The following is an 11,342-nucleotide window of genomic DNA, read 5'->3' on the forward strand; positions in this document are numbered from 1 at the left end:
ACGTCACCTGCCCCAGGGTCTCCAGCACCGCGTCGCCAACGACGTCAGGGTCAGGCCGCCACCCGCATCCAGTGGGGTCGGTCAGAACCTGGCTGCCGCAGCGATGCTTCTCCGCGTGATGTCGGAGCCATCAACCACCGAGGGTCGGCGAATCCAGGGAGAGCTCAAGAATCTCCTGGAAGGCGCTGCGGTTCGACGGGCCGAGAGCTCTGCCTCCCGAAGGCAGGGATACCCCTCGGAACCTCATGCCGCGACTTCCCGATTCATGCGGGAAGCCTCGGTCTACACCGGGCGCACGCGCAACACCGCGCCTGCGGCCACGGGTCACCTCGACAACGAGCACCGTCATCGCGACCGTCGGGCCCACCTCGACGAGAGGGTGCGCCGAGGTTACCACCCCAGGCGTGGGGGACGCTACGACAGCGGGGAGGATCGGAGTCCCTCGCCCGAACCACCCGGTCCGCAGGCCTTCAGTCGGGCCATCCGACGGGCACCGTTCCCGACCCGGTTCTGACCCCCGACTACTATCACAAAGTACTCGGGGGAAACGAGACCAGAACTGTGGCTCGCGGACTACCGCCTGGCCTGCCAACTGGGTGGAACGGACGACGACAACCTCATCATTCGCAACCTCCCCCTGTTTCTCTCCGACACCGCTCGCGCCTGGTTGGAGCACCTGCCTCCGGGGCAGATCTCCAACTGGGATGACCTGGTCCAAGCCTTCGCCGGCAATTTCCAGGGCACGTACGTGCGCCCCGGGAATTCCTGGGACCTCCGAAGCTGCCGGCAACAGCCGGGAGAGTCTCTCCGGGACTACATCCGGCGATTCTCGAAGCAGCGCACCGAGCTGCCCAACATCACCGACTCGGATGTCATCGGCGCGTTCCTTGCCGGCACCACCTGCCGCGACCTGGTGAGTAAGTTGGGTCGCAAGACCCCCATCAGGGCGAGCGAGCTGATGGACATCGCCACCAAGTTCGCCTCTGGCCAGGAGGCGGTCGAGGCTATCTTCCGAAAGGACAAGCAGCCCCAGGGCCGCCCATCGGAAGAGGCTCCCGAGGCGTCTACTCCGCGCGGTGCCAAGAAGAAAGGCAAGAAGAAGTCGCAAGCGAAACGCGACGCCGCCGACGCGGACCTTGTCGCCGCCGCCGAGTATAAGAACCCTCGGAAGCCCCCCGGAGGTGCTAACCTCTTCGACAAGATGCTCAAGGAGCCATGCCCCTACCATCAGGGGCCCGTCAAGCACACCCTTGAGGAGTGCGTCATGCTTCGGTGCCACTTCCACAGGGCCGGGCCACCCGCGGAGGGTGGCGGGGCCCGCAACGACGACAAGAAGGAAGATCGCCAAGCAGGAGAGTTCCCCGAGGTCCGCGACTGCTTCATGATCTACGGTGGGCATGCGGCGAATGCCTCGGCTCGGCATCGCAAGCAAGAGCGCCGGGAGGTCTGCTCGGTGAAGGTGGCGGCGCCAGTCTACCTAGACTGGTCCGACAAGCCCATCACCTTCGACCAAGCTGACCACCCCGACCACGTGCCGAGCCCGGGGAAATACTCGCTCGTCGTCGACCCCATCGTCGGTGACGTCAGGCTCACCAAGGTCCTGATGGACGGGGGCAGCTGCCTCAACATCATCTACGCCGAGACCCTAAAGCTCCTGCGCGTCGATCTGTCCTCCGTCCGAGCAGGCGCTGCGCCCTTCCACGGGATCATTCCCGGGAAGCGCGTCCAGCCCCTCGGACGACTCGACCTTCCCGTCTGCTTCGGAACGCCCTCCAACTTCCGAAGGGAGACTCTGACGTTCGAGGTGGTCGGGTTCCGAGGAACCTACCACGCGGTACTGGGGAGGCCATGCTACGTGAAGTTCATGGCCGTCCCCAACTACACCTACCTGAAGCTCAAGATGTCGGGCCCCAACGGGGTCATCACCGTCGGCCCCACGTACAAACACGCGTTCGAATGCGACGTGGAGTGCGTGGAGTACGCCGAGGCCCTCGCCGAGTCCGAGGCCCTCATCGCCGACCTGGAAAGCCTCTCCAAAGAGGTGCCAGACGTGAAGCGCCATGCCGGCAACTTCGAGCCAGTGGAGACGGTCAAGGCCGTCCCTCTCGACCCCAGTGGCGACACCTCCAAGCAGATCCGGATCGGTTCCGGGCTCGACCCCAAATAGGAAGCAGTGCTCGTCGACTTTCTCCACGCAAACGCCGACGTCTTTGCGTGGAGTCCCTCGGACATGCCCGGCATACCGAGGGATGTCGCCGAGCACTCGCTGGATATTCGGGCCGGAGCCCGACCCGTCAAGCAGCCTCTGCGCCGGTTCGACGAGGAGAAGCGCAGAGCGATAGGCGAGGAGATCCACAAGCTAATGGCAGCAGGGTTCATCAAAGAGGTATTCCATCCCGAATGGCTTGCCAACCCTATGCTTGTGAGAAAGAAAGGGGGGAAATGGCGGATGTGTGTAGACTACACTGGTCTCAACAAAGCATGTCCGAAGGTTCCCTACCCTCTGCCTCGCATCGATCAAATCGTGGATTCCACTGCTGGGTGCGAAACTCTATCCTTCCTCGATGCCTACTTGGGGTATCACCAAATCAGGATGAAAGAGTCCGACCAGCTCGCGACTTCTTTCATCACGCCCTTCAGCATGTACTGCTATGTCACCATGCCGTTCGGCTTGAGGAATGCGGGCGTGACGTATCACCGGTGCATGAACCATGTGTTCGGCGAACACATCGGTCGCACGGTCGAGGCCTACGTCGACGACATCGTAGTCAAGACGAGGAAGGCTTCCGACCTCCTCTCCGACCTTGAAGTGACATTCCGATGTCTCAAGGCGAAAGGCGTCAAGCTCAATCCCGAGAAGTGTGTCTTCGGGGTGCCCCGGGGCATGCTCTTGGGGTTCATCGTCTCCGAGCGGGGCATTGAAGCCAACCCGGAGAAGATCGCAGCCATCACCAGCATGGGGCCCATCAAGGACTTAAAAGACGTACAGAGGGTCATGGGATGTCTCGCGGCCCTGAGCCGCTTCATCTCACGCCTCGGCGAAAGAGGTCTGCCTCTGTACCGCCTCTTAAGGAAGGCCGAGTGTTTCGCTTGGACCCCTGAGGCCGAGGAAGATCTCGGGAACCTGAAGGCGCTACTCACAAAGGCGCCTATCTTGGTGCCTCTAGCTGATGGAGAAGCCCTCTTGGTCTACGTCGCCGCGACCACTCAGGTGGTTAGCGCCGCGATTGTGGTTGAGAGGCAAGAAGAGGGGCATGCATTGCCCGTTCAGAGGCCAGTTTACTTCGTCAGCGAGGTACTCTCCGAGACCAAGATCCGCTACCCACAAGTTCAGAAGCTGTTGTATGCGGTGATCCTGATGAGGCGGAAGTTGCGACACTACTTCGAGTCTCATCCGGTAACTGTGGTGTCATCCTTCCCCCTGGGGGAGATCATCCAGTGCCGAGAGGCCTCGGGCAGGATTGCAAAGTGGGCGGTGGAAATTATGGGCGAGACAATCTCGTTCGCCCCTCGGAAGGCCATCAAGTCCCAGGTCGCTGATGAAGACGGGAGCCGGCGCGGGCCTACTCTTCATCTCGCCCCTCGGGAAACACCTACGCTATGTGCTACGCCTCAATTTCCCGGCGTCCAACAATGTGGCTGAGTACGAGGCTCTGGTCAACGGGTTGCGGATCGCCATCGAGCTAGGGGTCAGACGCCTCGACGCCCGCGGTGACTCGCAGCTCGTCATCGACCAAGTCATGAAGAACTCCCACTGCTGCGACCCGAAGATGGAGGCCTACTGCGATGAGGTTCGGCGCCTGGAAGACAAGTTCTACGGGCTTGAGCTTAACCACATCGCTCGGCGCTACAACGAGACTGCGGACGAGCTGGCAAAAATAGCCTCGGGGCGAACAACGGTTCCCCCGGACGTCTTCTCCCGGGATCTGCATCAACCCTCCGTCAAGATTGACGACTCGCCCGAGCCTGAGGCGCCCTCGGTCCAGCCCGAGGTACCCTCGGCACAGCCCGAGGCACCCTCAGCTCGGCCCGAGGCGCCCTCGGTTCAGCCCGAGGTACCCTCGGCCTCCGAGGGCGAGGCGCTGCGCATCGAGGAGGAGCGGAGCGGGGCCACGCCTGATCAAAATTGGCAGACCCCGTACCTGCAATATCTCCGCCAAGGAGAGCTACCCCTCGACCGAGCTGAGGCTCGGCGGGTAGCGCGACGCGCCAAGTCGTTCGTCTTACTGGGCGATGAGAAGGAGCTCTACCACCGCAGCCCCTCGGGCATCCTCCAGCGATGCATCTCCATCGCCGAAGAAGGCGCCCGGGGGCTACACGCACCTGCTGGTCGCCATCGACAAATTCTCTAAGTGGGTCGAGGTCCGACCTCTAAACAGCATCAGATCCGAGCAGGCGGTGGCGTTCTTCACCAACATCATCCATCGCTTCGGGGTCCCGAACTCCATCATCACCGACAACGGGACCCAGTTCACCGGCAGAAAATTCTTGGATTTTTGCGAGGATCACCACATCCGGGTGGACTGGGTCGCCGTGGCTCATCCCATGTCGAATGGGCAAGTAGAGCGTGCCAACGGCATGATTCTACAAGGGCTCAAGCCTCGGATTTACAACGACCTCAACAAGTTCGGCAAGCGATGGATGAAGGAACTCCCCTCGGTGGTCTGGAGCCTGAGGACAACGCCGAGCCGAGCCACGGGTTTTACGCCGTTCTTCCTGGTCTACGGGGCCGAGGCCGTCTTGCCCACTGACCTGGAATACGGCTCCCCGAGGACGAGGGCCTACAACGATCAAAGCAACCAAGCTAGCCGAGAAGATTCGCTGGACCAGCTGGAAGAGGCTCGGGACAAGGCCTTACTACACTCGGCGCGGTACCAGCAGTCCCTGCGACGCTACCACGCCCGAGGGGTCCGGCCCCGAGACCTCCAGGCGGGCGACCTGGTGCTTCGGCTGCGGCAAGACGCCCGAGGGAGGCACAAGCTCACGCCCCCCTGGGAGGGGCCATTCGTCATCGCCAAAGTTCTGAAGCCCGGAACGTACAAGCTGGCCAACAATCAAGGCGAGGTCTACGGCAACGCTTAGAATATCCAACAGCTACGTCGCTTCTACCCTTAAGATATTTTCAAGTTGTTCATATACCTCGCACCCACGCAAAGTTTAGTCATCAAGGAAGGGTCGGCCTCGCCTCGGCAAAGCCCGACCCTCCCTCGGGGGCTAAAAGGGGGGGAACCCCCTCTGCGTAGAAATTTTCCTCGAAAAAAGATCTCTTTTGCCAGAATCTTTCGTGCTTTTTGACTACTTCGAAAAGTGGATCCTGAAAACGACGGAGTACACGTAAGCAGCCAAGGCTGACCGAGCCGAGGGACTCCTACGCCTCCGGGATACGGATACCTCACTCATCACCTTCTGCGATAAGTAACTCGCGTTCGGATGAAGCGATTCCGCGGACCGAACAAGTCTTCACGTTCGGAAGCTCTTCTGCCAAAGCGATCCTTCGAGCCTTCTCGACTGAGTCGGTGACAGGGCCTCATGGACGGGTGAAAGTACGCGTAAGCGGCAAGGCCGACCGAGCCGAGGGACTCCCACGCCTCCGGGATACGGATACCTCACTCATCACCTTCCGCGAGAAGCAACTCTCGCTCGCACAAACATCCCTGTTACCGACAAAAAGTCCAGATACTCGAAACAAGAGGAAAAGAGACGCAGCTTTACAACACAGCGAGGGTGTGTGTTCTGGCCTCGGCGGCCGCACAAGGCACACGCTACAAGACAATCTGATCCTGCAGGCTCGGGTCTTGACGCTGGAAGGGGGCAGCAGCACCCTCGGCATCGATGACAACTTCGGCGAGGTTCGACCTAGCCTCGGACGGCGACGCGGTCCGAAGACCTCCACTCCGAAGGACGATGTCATCACCACGCCCGGGCCATCACCGCCAGGGTCTTCTCCGGGAATCCGGCCCGAGCAGGCGGTTCGGCCGGTCACCTCTGGGGCCTCGGCCGACCATCTTCCAAGGGCGCCAGCCCGACCCGAGGCCTCGGCTGGTCAACTCCGGCGTCGGTCCCGCTAACGGACAACCCGGCTAGGCTCCGGCCAACCAGGTTTTCATTTTCGAGCCAACTCCGCCTCTGTTCATGCTGATATCGCTACCCCTGGCCTCGTCTCGACGAAGAGCGGCCAAGGGGTCTCTTTAACTAAGCTAGAGGAGCCTCAGACAACAAGGCCGACCGAGCCGAGGGACTCCTACGCCTCCGGGATACGGATACCTCACTCATCACCTAGACACGGGGCGACTCATGCTTGGTGAAGCGGTTCAGATAATCAACAGGTGAGTCTTAATGCTCGAAAATGAGGAAAAAACACGGCTCCGTGCCAAAATTACATACATGTTCAGGCCTCGACAGCCACAATGAACAAAAAACCCTGGCATTCAAAGTGCCGTTACAAACGGAACTCCGGTTCCCCTCCGCAGGTACGAACAACCCCACTCCATGGGGGAAGGCCTGCGGAGCAACAGAAGACTGACGAGCGGCTCGCCGCCGCCCGCTCTGACTACGACGACAACGACCCCCGCTCCGGATGGCCGAGCTGCAGCAGCGCAGGCCTCAGGGTGGGTGCTGCTGCAATCTTGCCCTTGCCCACACCGACGCTCGAGGGGCGAGGACAAGTACGAAGAACCGGAGGCCCGAAGCGCGGATGGTGGCGGTGATCCCGTCGGTGACGGGGACTTCTCGAGCCGCCTCCGCCTCGGCACCGATGGCAGGGGCCATCAGCCCCCCGGCAGATCCCCACTCAAATCCTCCCGGGCGAGTGGGGCACGGACCTCCGCGTGAGGGCGCCATCCCGGTGCAAAGGCAGGACCACCCCAGAACACGAACGTCGCCCTAGCAGCACGCGGCATCTTGGGTGGTCCTCCCGTGCACACGGCGCGGCAGCCGCCCTCCGGCAGGAGGGGCCGCCGGGAGCCAAGCCGACGAGCTCGACATGCTGGAGGTGACGACGCCCGCCGTCGACCAGCCCTGCGTTGTCGAAGTCCGGGCCGCCCGCAGGGCCAGTGAGCGCCCTCTCCCTCGAACGCCGCGGGAGAGGGTGACCCACGAACCCGCGCGGGAGATAGAGCGCCGGCTCAGCCCGGCCCCCACCCCAGCGAGGATGATGAACATCCTTGAAGCTGAGGGTGGGACCAAGATCGCAGCCCGGCTTGCTTCTCCCCACCCAGGAACTGGTGGTCACCGTCTGGGGTGACCACCGCGGGGGGGGGGGGGGGGGGTACAGCCGGGCTGCATGATGAAAATCCTTGAAGCCGAACGATGGCTGAAAGGTACCAACTCCCACGGAGTTGCGTTCCTCCAATGATGAGGTGAAAAGACGACGGGTATCCCCCATCCGGGGGCTTGGAAGGTGGAAAGACGCAATGCATAAGGGAGAGAGAAGACATGGTCGCCTTCCGAAAGGGGTCGCCCTCCCTTTAAAGGCAACTCTCCCTACGTGCGCCCCCAACCGTCACGGGCTGAGTCTTCTCCAACACGCTCCAAGGCCCTCCCCTGCGGCGCGGGGGCTGGGTCCCGCATGTCATGCAAACCGGCTCAGAGCAGAAGAAGCCAAACCGCCGCGCGTGGTGCACACAACCGCCCAGCGGTTGCAACTGACCCCTCACTTTTGCCCAGACCAACGGGTGGAAGGGGCGGGCAGCCATGCAGGCGGCATGCAACCACTCCAAGTGGACGCGCTTCTCCGACTCCCAACACGCCAGCATGGAGGCCCAGGCCCACGCGTCACACAACCGGCGCGCCGGATGCTGCATGCAAGCAACCGCACCGCCACTTGCGCCACCACCACACCTCCTCAATTGCGGAACCAATGCCGCGACTCGAGGCGACCCAGCGCACGACTCAGCAGCGCCAGCCTGACGCGGCGGTCAACGCGGCCAAGAGTGGGCCGGCAGTAATGACGGTGGCAGGCGGGCGGGAGCAGCGGTCACGTCATCAGCCAAGCTCATGTCCCATCCGGGGGCAGCAAGAGAACCCCCTCTCACGGCGTGAAGACAGCGCGCCCGTGATCCATTCCTCGAACGGCTCGCGCACGCGCAACGACCGCCCCGCCAACCACTCGCCCCGTCGCATTAACTCCGCGGCAGGACAGGCGGCGCTTCTGGCGGGAGAGGCGGGCGACGCTTCGCCTTCGCCGTAATAACCGCGCCAAAAAAGGTACGCCGCGTCGTTCGATTTCGTACCCTTTTCCGTTTTTTCCTCTTTCTCTATCTCTTGCAACAGGGACCGGGAAAGGGGGATACCCCGAAAAGGGCCCTTCCCCGTGAAGGAACCAGGCTCCGAGCCTCCTTACTGATCAGGGGTTCGAAGGCTAGCCCCCTGAAGGGTTCCAACAGCCGTCTCAGATCGCGTGGGCCCTACACCCACTACTGGTCAAAGGTTCGAAGGCCGCCCCCCCGAAGGGTTCCACGGCCGCCTCAGGCTACTCGGGCTCCGCGCCCATTACTGATCAGGGGTTCGAAGGCTGGCCCCCGAAGGGTTCACAGTCGCCTCAGACGCCGAGCGAGGGATGACCAGGGGTACGTTCGATACATAACCAAGGCTCGGGCTGCGCTCCCGAGGTACCCTAGGACATTTCCGAGACCAGCGGGAGCGATCTTGTAACGGAATCCCATCGGAGGGAGGCATCGAGCCCTCGGACCCCGTCGCCAGGGGACCGGGTCCGGCAGATCACCCGCAGGTACTTTTGGGCGTGCCTCTGGGCCCCTAGCCGACCCCTAACGAACGGGGCACGGACGTCCACTCGGATTACCCGCTTGCAGCTCACCGGAGACACCATGTTCGGTGCCCATCGAGGGTAACATGGCGCTCTCCCCCCTCCTCCTTGCGGAAAGGCGACGTAGGGGCGTATGTAAAAAAGCCGAGTCTGTCCCTGATCGCCCTCTCGCCCTGTGCGGAGGCTCAGGGGCTGCTCTCGCAAACCCGGCTCCGGCCGAACCGTTGACAGCGTCAACGTACCAGCCCGAGAACTTGGGCCCCGACCGTACACCCGGGCTACAGCCAGTTCGCATGAGGGAACGACCAGACCAGCCGAAGCATTACGCGAGACATTAAGACCTCGAAGGAGTGAAACCACTCCTCCGAGGCCTCGGGGGCTACACCCGGCGGGTGCGCTCGCGCGCACCCACCAGAACAAAATGCAACCGAGAAAGGCTGGTCCCCTTGCAAAAAAGTGCGACGAAAGCCTCCAAGCGAGTGCTAACACTCCCTTCGAGGCTCGGGGGCTATTGTCGGGGACCATAATTAGGGGTACCCTCAAGGCTCCTAATTCTCAGCTGGTAACCCCCATCAGCATAAAGCTGCAAAGGCCTGATGGGTGCGATTAAGTCAGGGATCAGTCCGTACAAGCGACTCGATCATGCCTCGCCCGAGCCTGGCCTCGGACAAGGGCAGCCGACCCCGAGGGATTTCCGTCTCGCCCGAGGCCCCCCTCCAACGGCGGACACATCTCCGGCTCGCCCGAGGCCTTGCCTTCACTGAGAAGCAACCCTGACTAAATCGCCGCACCGACCGACCGAGTCGCAGGAGCATTTAACGCAAAGGTGGCCTGACACCTTTATCCTGACGCACGCCGCCCGACAGAGCCGAAGTGACCGCCGTCACTTCGCCGCTTCACTGACCGGCCTGACAGAAGGACAGCGCCGCCTGCGCCACTCCGACTGCAGTGCCACTTGACAGAGTGAGACTGACAGGCAGTCAGGTCCTGTCAAAGGCACCATAGGAAGCTCCGCTCCGCCCGACCCCAGGGCTCGGACTCGGGCTAAGACCCGGAAGACGGCGAACTCCGCTCCGCCCGACCCCAGGGCTCGGACTCGGGCTAAGACCCGGAAGACGGCGAACTCCGCTCCGCCCGACCCCAGGGCTCGGACTCGGGCTAAGACCCGGAAGACGGCGAACTCCGCTCCGCCCGACCCCAGGGCTCGGACTCGGGCTAAGTCCCGGAAGACGGCGAACTCCGCTCCGCCCGACCCCAGGGCTCGGACTCGGGCTAAGACCCGGAAGACGGCGAACTCCGCTCTGCCCGACCCCAGGGCTCGGACTCGGGCTAAGACCCGGAAGACGGCGAACTCCGCTCCGTCCGACCCCAGGGCTCGGACTCGGGCTCAGCCCCAGAAGACTACGAACTCCGCTTCGCCCGACCCAAGGGCTCGGACTCCGCCCCGGCCTCTGCCGAACGACCTCCGCCTCGCCCGACCAGGGGCTCGGACTCGGCCTCGGCCACGGAAGACAGACTCGACCTCGGCTTCGGAGGAGCCTCCACGTCGCCCAACCTAGGGCGCAGGCCAGCCACGTCGACAGGAAGCGCCATCATCACCCTACCCCGAGCCGACTCGGGCCGCAGGGAACAAGACCGGTGTCCCATCTGGCTAGCTCCGCCAGATAGGCAATGATGGCGCCCCGCAAGCCCTGTGACGACGGCGGCTCTCAGCTCTCTTACGGAAGCAGAAGGACGTCAGCAAGGACTCAACCACTCCGACAGCTGTCCCTCTGCCAGGCTCCGTCGCTCCTCCGACAGCCACGACATCACACCAGCTGGGTGCCAAGATCTCTCCGGCTGCCACATCGGCATGTACTCAGGGCGCTAGCTCTCCCCCGCTAGACACGTAGCACTCTGCTACACCCCCATTGTACACCTGGATCCTCTCCTTGTGCCTATAAAAGGAAGGACCAGGGCCCTCTTAGAGAAGGTTGGCCGCGCGGGGACGAGGACGAGACAGGCGCTCTCTTGGGGCCGCTCGCTTCCCTCACCCGCGTGGACGCTTGTAACCCCCTACTGCAAGCGCACCCGACCTGGGCGCGGGACGAACACGAAGGCCGCGGGATTTCCACCTCTCTCACGCCCGTCTCCGGCCACCTCGCTTCCCCCCTTCGCGCTCGCCCACGCGCTCGACCCATCTGGGCTGGGGCACGCGGCACATTCACTCGTCGGCTTAGGGACCCCCCGGTCTCGAAACGCCGACAAAAGTTTATGTATAGCTAGGATTATAAATGGATTATAAAACATTTTCTCGTGACAGTGTAACACATTTGTACATAAGTTGTTGTGGTAATATGTTTATGTTGCAACGCACGGTCACTCACCTAGTTAAAATATAAGGCTCAATTTAGAGAAAAAAGTCCCAACAGTAAACTATAGGACACCTCTTAAAGTGTCACAAATATACTACACGTTATTGTACTGCCCTATACCTTGAAGTACCACAAATATACTACACCTTGTTGTATTGCCCCATATGCCATAGTAAACCTAGCTGGTGAGGACATAACACCAACCTCTTCCCCATGTTCCATGG

Source organism: Zea mays, chromosome 9 (genome assembly GCF_902167145.1).
Source record: "Zea mays cultivar B73 chromosome 9, Zm-B73-REFERENCE-NAM-5.0, whole genome shotgun sequence".
Lineage (NCBI taxonomy): Eukaryota > Viridiplantae > Streptophyta > Magnoliopsida > Poales > Poaceae > Zea > Zea mays.